The sequence below is a fragment of the Dermacentor silvarum genome, chromosome 11, assembly GCF_013339745.2.
Source record: "Dermacentor silvarum isolate Dsil-2018 chromosome 11, BIME_Dsil_1.4, whole genome shotgun sequence".
NCBI lineage: Eukaryota > Metazoa > Arthropoda > Arachnida > Ixodida > Ixodidae > Dermacentor > Dermacentor silvarum.
The window spans coordinates 37728672-37737249 of record NC_051164.1 but is presented as its reverse complement, the minus strand read 5'-3'; the positions used below and the strand labels follow the sequence as shown (position 1 = coordinate 37737249).

The window sequence follows — 8578 nt, the reverse complement described above, 5'->3', positions numbered from 1 at the left end:
AAAAAAACTGACAGTCACTTTAGCATACGCCAAAGAGCGTGAAAGCGAAAGCGTTCCCGCTCTAGAGACATTCATTAAATTATTCGACGTTCTTATTCGAATGCGTTGTTACTTCTCATTACTTGTGTCAAGGTGTTTACTGACAGGGTAGGCAAGGATTGAGAGGTCGAACTTGGTGCGACAGTCAGAACCCTGCGAACAGTCAGGACCGGCTCCGTGCTTAAAACCCTGGTGATGCGCCTGACTCGCCGGTAATTCGATGCATTTCATGCGCTTGACATGCGCCTGGCTAACCGGCACTTCTTCGTTACACTTGTTCTTTTCCGATAAAATATCGCGGGTTCAAGTTCGTTATTTGACGCTACCTTAATTACCTGCGTCCTAATTAACCTCACCCAGATTAACACCTAAGGTCGAGGGCGCAACTACCACGAAAGTTCGCGGATTTGAGAGCGTTAATCAACTTTATATACTTAACTATGCCTTAATTAACTTCACCTTAACACCAAATGTGGTGGGTCCGACTCCCACATAAGCTTGAGGGTTAGACTCCCACCGAAGGTCGTGGGTTTGAGTGTCTGAATTTATCTTAATTAACATGATGATGTCGGTGACAAGCGCACCATCAAAACGTTTCCGTGAGCGTTGCTTGCTAACTCATAGACGACGATGACAACGGTGACCGCCAATCATCATAATTGTTGCGTGAACATTTGCATATAGGTAAGACAGGATGCCGGGTCGTAATCGAGTACGATTTCACTTCGATGACACGGTTTTTGCTCAGGGATATTGAAGGTCGACTAAACGATGAGACATATAAGGCTTTCGCCTAAATAACAGGCAACAATGCGCACAAAACCACGATTGAGGGGGGAATAATATTTGAGCAAGTGAACTGAAGTGATAATTAGACGGGCGTATGACGTAATAGTTCCGCGGAAATCCGCTAGGTGGAGATAAGTAATTAAAGGGAAACACCCGTGTACTTAAATTTAGGTGCACGTTAAAGAACCCCAGGTGATCCAAATTTCCGGAGTCCCCCACTACGGCGTGCCTCATAATCAGAACTGGTTTTGGCACGGAAAACCCCATAATTATTCTGAGACATCAACCAGATGTAGCAATTTGCTACAATGAAACCCAACCGCCTTCCTCGACAGAAAGCAGTTGAAGAAAAATTCGTCCTGGTCCGGGACTCGAACCCGGGACCACCGCCTTTCCGGGGCAGCCGCTCTACCATCTGAGCTAACCAGGCGGCTAGCAGATGGCAGGGCGAAGTCGAATTTGTCGACAACTTGAAGCAAAAGCAAGTGTATGACGTAATAGTTCAGCGGCAATCCGCTAGGTGGAGATAAGTAATTAAAGGGAAACTGAGACATCCACCCAGATGTAGCAATTTGCTACAATGGAAACCCAACCGGGTTCCTCGAAAGAAAGCTTCGCAGTTGAAGAAAAATTCGTCCTGGTCCGGGACTCGAACCCGGGACCACCGCCTTTCCGAGGCAGCCGCTCTACCATCTGAGCTAACCAGGCGGCTAGCAGATGGCAGGGCGAAGTCGAATTTGTCGACAACTCGAAGCAAAGGCAAGTGTATGACGTAATAGTTCAGCGGAAATCCGCTAGGTGGAGATAAGTAATTAAAGGGAAACTGAGACATCCACCCAGATGTAGCAATTTGCTACAATGGAAACCCAACCGGGTTCCTCGACAGAAAGCAGTTGAAGAAAAATTCGTCCTGGTCCGGGACTCGAACCCGGGACCACCGCCTTTCCGGGGCAGCCGCTCTACCATATGAGCTAACCAGGCGGCTAGCAGATGGCAGGGCAAAGTCGAATTTGTCGACAACTCGAAGCAAAGGCAAGTGTATGACGTAATAGTTCAGCGGAAATCCGCTAGATGGAGATAAGTAATTAAAGGGAAACTGAGAAATCCACCCAGATGGAGCAATTTGCTACAATGGAAACCCAACGGGGTTCCTCGAAAGAAAGCTTCGCAGTTGAAGAAAAATTCGTCCTGGTCCTGGACTCGAACCCGGGACCACCGCCTTTCCGGGGCAGCCGCTCTACCATCTGAGCTAACCAGGCGGCTAGCAGAATTTGTCCACAACTTCGAGTTGTCGACAAATTCGACTTCGCCCTGCCATCTGCTAGGCGCCTGGTTAGCTCAGATGGTAGAGCGGCTGCCCCGGAAAGGCGGTGGTCGCGGGTTCGAGTCCCGGACCAGGACGAATTTTTCTTCAACTGCGAAGCTTTCTTTCGAGGAACCCGGTTGGGTTTCCATTGTAGCAAATTGCTACATATGGTTGGATGTCTCAGTTTCCCTTTAATTACTTATCTCCACCTAGCGGATTTCCGCTGAACTATTACGTCATACACTTGCCTTTGCTTCGAGTTGTCGACAAATTCGACTTCGCCCTGCCATCTGCTAGCCGCCTGGTTAGCTCACATGGTAGAGCGGCTGACCCGGAAAGGCGGTGGTCCCGGGTTCGAGTCCCGGACCAGGACGAATTTTTCTTTAACTGCGAAGCTTTCTTTCGAGGAACCTGGTTGGGTTTCCATTGTAGCAAATTGCTACATCTGGGTGGAAGTCTCAGTTTCCTTTAATCATCGTGGTTCCACATGAAAAGATGGCCAGTCTTTATTAAAGCGCCCACTATAAGCGTAGATGTGCTGTCTGATGAAGATGCTCAGTGAATCCTGCAGGACGACATATGGAACGTCGAGGTAATGAGCGGCACGCATCACGCAAGCAGAGAAACATTGCTTACCGCTCAGGTTGACGCTACCCCCCATATCTCCTACCTTTTTCTCATCCCATTGCAACAAAATAAAATTAACTCTAAGCTGGCTAACCTCCTTACCTTTCTTTCTCTCTTTCTACCAGAACGCCTGATCTGCCGAATGGGAAAAAAGAGATGACCACAGCTTATCAAGGAGCATAAAAGGAACAGAAATGAGTCTTAAACCGAGACTTGTCATCATATTACAAAGCAAACGAAAACTTTTTTTTTTCTACAGAAGAAATATCAATTTTTCATTCGTCAAACTATTTTCTCTGTGTGAGAATATCATTCGGTGTAACTGTTTGGAAGAAGCGGCGAAGTAGTAAGTAGGGTATGATGAAAGTCGCCGAAACTCTACTTGGCCTCATAAAAACAAACTGTGACCCCTATCGAGAAATTTATGCGCTCTCTCTAAAGCCGCAGGGGGATAACGACAAAGAGCGGTAAAGTTGTTGGGACTTTGCGGAGCCGTAAAACAGCGAATGCGTATCTGGTCTGGACCCGGCGCACATTTGGTATGGTCCGAAAACTTGATTAAATGTTGTGAAGCACAAAGGAAAAACATGTGAGCAGTTGCTATCGAGATGAAGCGCAATTGCAGGGATTTGGAGGAGATTGCGCCTGCCAAGCTTATCCAAACGTTGTTGCGCATTTAATCATTGTAGATGAGAACTGAGCTTGTTGTAAAAGACAATCTCCAAGATGAACCTACGCTCCCAAATAACGTTGTTGACAATCTTTGTTATCTAAAAGCCTGCAAAATGGGAAAGAGGAGCACTTTCGTTTGCATGCGTGAGAAGTAAAAGGAGTAGCCGAAGCTGTTTGAAGACCCGAATATCTCCAAAACACTATTTAAAAAAGAAAAAAAAGAGCTACGACTCTGCGGGAGGTTTGTTGCATAGAAAACACAACACATACGTTGTGCTCAAATAAACTTTAATGGATGCAAAATAATAAGTAACGAAGCAGTAAGCCGTTTAAACATTACCCGTTTATGAAGTCATGAAAAATAGATGTTTTTCATAATTGGAAAGTTCATGCAGAAATAGTGCAAAATATTCCGCAGACGCATTTTGTGCACTTCCCACTCGAAAGCTATATTGAAGCACTAATGGAGCTTCGAACACAGGTACTTTGTATTCGAAGGTAGTACAAGCAAATCGCGTATACTTGTCGCTTAAGTGAAGTGAAATGAATCGCGTAAGTGAAGCCCGGTACCATGATGCGTTAAATTATGAGGAGATCATTGGCGCTCTTTGACCATACCTGGTTCTTGATCATACCCGGCCGTGCACAATAAAGTTTTACATATCGTCATCAATGAGCAGATAAGTGCAGTTCTTGCCTCTGTGTTTTCATGTGTAAGCAACTTAACATAGGATCGAGACAAATTATATTGCTACATCATGGCCAGAAAATAGCGGTCATAAATATTCAAACAAAAACACCAAGAAAAATGTTGGAAAGATTTCTTCGGGTAATGTGTTTTATAGTTAAAACCCGGAAATTGGGGCCCGGAAATTTGGGCCACACAAGAACGACGGGCTCAGAAATTCTGAAAATTGTAGCGCATGTACTTGAGGGCCATAATATTGCAGCCCGGAATTGTAGACCTATTTGGTCACGACGCTAATTAGAGATTATCACGAAACAGACGCCGTACCACAACTGTGCCTCAATCAGTTATAATTTTCACGTATTCGAGCTAATGCCGTTCATCGATACATATTGTGGCACTGATAAATATAGTTTTTTTTAGATGCGTTCAATCTAGTAATCCCCAGCTACCAAGAACTAGCAAATGGAATGTGAAATCGACAATACCGAAACTTAACTGCACATGCGCAGCAGTTTCGCATGGCCGTGCTGACACAGTGCAGCGTGAGCATATGCAGAAAGCTATGCGTAACACCGTGCGGGCTTTCTTCCACGCTAATAATAACTAAAGCATAAACTTTAAGGACGCTGGAACACTTTATAATTATACATTGCTTTAATTTTTCAATATTTTATTATTTATTACTTTAATATTACGATTTCCTATTATCATTTAGTTATTATTATTGAATATTTTTATCGTGAAGCTTTGTACCATCACTCCCCTCTATAATGCCTTATGACCCTTAGAGTACATGAATATGTCAGTAAATAAAGCCTCTAAGCTAGTTGCGAAGCAGGCAAGCATGTAGAGATATTTTTATGACATGACGCAGCTTACAGCACAAAACTGCGGTTTCGCCATTCCGTTTATCTGACTACACTGGTTGTATGCGCAAAAAAAGCGCAGCAACGCGGCGCCTACATATTCTCCTTGCATTATTCGCTGACACATTGCCAAAATATAAGCGCATTACTTTCACTATAGAAAGAAAAGCTGGTCACGCATTCAGTGCCTCTAGTGGCAAAACACACAGGAGCACTTGCTCTAATCTGGCCATAGAATGAGGGCCACTAGTGATGCAGCGAAATTTCATGGTCAAACGAATATACAGCAATAGCCCCGGACGTTGTGAACAAACACACTCTGCGACCACTGAAAAAAAAATAGTAACAGTGACTTGAATGCATGCCAAGATTACGTGGCTTGAAAGAGCAACAAGTCCCTACAAATATTGTTAGGTTGTTTCAAAAAAAAAAAAAAAAAAAAACGGGGCACTCCTGCATGAAATTCTGGTCGCTCCAACTTCATTTCGCTTTTTTATTGGATCGTCGTGCCTGTCTGGCGTTGCGCTGCTGAGCACGAGATCGCGGGATCGAATCCAGGCCGCGGCGGCCGCATTTCGATGGAGGCGAAATGCAAAAAACGCCCGTGTGCTTGCGTTGTAGTGCACGTTAAAGAACCCCAGGTGGTCAAAATTATTGCGGAGCCCTCCACTACGGCGTGCCTCATAATCAGAACTGGTTTTGGCACGTAAAACCCCAGAACGAAGAAGAACATTACACAAAAGATAAGATTTTGAATGATACTATGTATGTTTTGAAATCGCTCTATATACGACCGTTGTTGAATCCAGCCCTGGACGATGGGTATAGCTCTTGTCAACTGATGAAAATAGATTTGTTATGTATGAAAGTTTCAATCAATTTGCTTTACTTCTTTGAGAAAAGTATCGCTGGTCCGGAGTGGCTGTCGTTGCACGCGTCAGTAGGGACATGGATGAAGGGTATTTAGCTCTGCTTCTGCGCAATGGAAACACGCTTTGCTTGTATCACTAAAGAAGACGTAAATGTGTGACTTGTAATTGCACGTACAGACAAAATCTTGATACGTCTTGATATTAGGTATTCTCAACTAGTCTCGTTTAAAGCCATGGTAGCTTCCACTTTTTGACGCTAACTTGGGGTCAAGTAAGCCACCACATTATGCCTACCACACATACATGGGTCGTTGAAGGGTGACCGAAATTTTTGAATATAACGATTGAACTAAAATAGGCTGCTGCACAAAATTTTTAGCGCGATTTAACGTTATCCTTGCTTATTTTTTTCCCTTTCAGATGATCATCGGACTCGCCAGCAGCAATTCGAGCTATAATCGCAACAACTTTGGTGTCGGAGACTGTTTGAAGGAACTATGCTATCAAACGTTTGACAATTTTTCCATGTGTGACTTTTTTACTTGATGTCGGTGTCTGTTTTCATCTGATTATCTGTATTATCCAGATATAAGTTATCGTTAGTCCAATACGTGCCTACTGTAGACGAATTTTTACGAACGTTGTTTCCGAAGACATAATGACGCAGAAGAGCATCGCGGACAAAAGACACATCAACGCACAACTGACGCCGTGAGTGCTGAAATAGAAATCTGATTTTATTGCTCACAAACCGGCATTAGAGCTGCAGAACATCGGTGTGGTGAGCATGGAAAACTGAGCATGGTGTGAGCAGGTCACAAAAATGCATTTTCTATGCCCGCAAGGACGCCTGTTCTAAAATGAATATATGTTGAACATGTGACAACAGGTGTACAGACGTAACTGTCTTACAGATCTTCCGGTCCGGTGTAAAGACTAGAATATAAAAGGTGCAACCTAGCATCTGCCTGCAACATTCGTTGTCATCAGCCGGTAACCTTGCACACGATAACATTGCAATGCAGCCGGAACGTATAAATGAAGGGTATGCTTAGACTTCCTCCGAGCCATTGGCCAAAGGCTTGTGTCATTGACCTACTCAGTAATAATGGCTTGTCTGAGCAGTGTCTGCGGCCACCACGGCCATAGTAAACAAGCGAGCAAACACCGATCAGAAGGCGCACAATGGCGGGAGCTGTCAGGTGACCAAAACTCTAAACGGCCTATATGTAGTTTTCATTTAGGCGCCCAGACATTTAATCATAGAAAGTACCGCTCCCCACGCACTTTGCTTGCATCTTTTGAAGTATACAACGCCAGACACGCTGTAGTAAATACGTGTTTCTAATATATTATTACGGGGAAAGAGGCTTAACATATAATGACAGGGATATTTGCAAGGCGGTCACTGCTACACAAAACATACAGATGGCAACACCAATCCGCGCCACATCAGAGAGTGTCGTTGTCTTCCGTACTGTCCTCAGCTTCGTCTCCATAATAACATGACCCCCGGTGGCGAAGGCGCTGTCCCGGTGCTGACTAGGTCGTCCGAGTTGTATCATTTGAGACGGGTGACGTGTACGACATCGGTGGAAGGTCGAGACGTGGTGGAATCGAGGGCTCTGATTTCATATGTGACGTCGGTCACGTGGCGCAAGACCCGGTACGGGCCATAGTAAGGCGAAATCAACTTTTTGAAAAGGTCAACTCATTTGACCGTGTTCAAAGAAGGACCCTATCACCAGGATTGAAGTGGGAATCACGGTGGCGGGCATCATGGAAGAGTCGTTGCTTGTCCTGCGAAGCGGTAAGGCGCAGGCGTGCTATCTGGTAACAATGTGATACTTGGAGGTGTTGGAGCTTCTAAGGGGTATCGGCTATTGCTTTGCACATAGTGAGGAGATACTAAATACTAAAGCAACAAGGAGACAGTGAAGGAACAAATTGTCTCAAAATAACGATGTCACATAATACACACTCAAATTGCGATCACGTAAATAGCTGTAAATGTTTACTTTCCGTAAATGCTGGAAAATATACGCGACCTCGAAGGGGAACCTCCTAAAAGGAATGATGCCATCGGATAGCATATTCACACCAATAAGTAATAGAGGGTTGACCCAATACAGGCCTAATAAAACAACAAGGTAGCTTATGAGCTGCTCGTTTTATATGCTTTTGCACCCGCGCCCCAAATGCAGGTGACGTAACTTCACCATCGCGTCGTTCTCGGTAATGAATCAATGGCGCGAATTGCCCGAGGTCAATGACCGAAGTATTCAGAAGTTGTGTAGCCTTGCGCTCGTTTGGTGTGCCTTGGATGTATTATTTGGGCCTTTCAGGCCTCTTCGCTAAAGTTATTTCTTGTATGTTCTTTGGGTATATGTTTCCTTGTGTAGCTCCAATGCATGCGGCGTGTAAAAAATGTCGAGTGTTATTGTGTTCCCAGACGAGAAGTAGTCGTCCGGGTCATCTCGTTACTGCATTATCGACAGACTACCGGGTTCCGTATACTTGATAAAGGGCTTCTCGCTGTGTTTGCGACCCCGTCTCCCATTTGTATTCTTTCAGGCCCATTGTTATGCCGGCAGACTCGTGTCGTTAATCGATTCCCGAAGTGGGCCCCTTTAGCACCATGCCTGTGGCGCCAAGAGTTCATTAATGAGTGGCAGCCCGCCGAAAGTCAGTCGTGCGGTCAGTCTTTCTGAATCCT

The 8578-nt window shown here is 44.9% G+C and overlaps 1 non-coding gene across 1 annotated transcript; it reads right to left on the bottom strand.

The window, feature by feature from the left end:
- Positions 1-1183: 1183 nt before the first annotated feature.
- Trnas-gga (transfer RNA serine (anticodon GGA)) lies at positions 1184-1258 on the bottom strand. The gene has a single exon. It is a non-coding gene; the product is annotated as a tRNA-Ser (tRNA).
- Positions 1259-8578: the final 7320 nt, after the last annotated feature.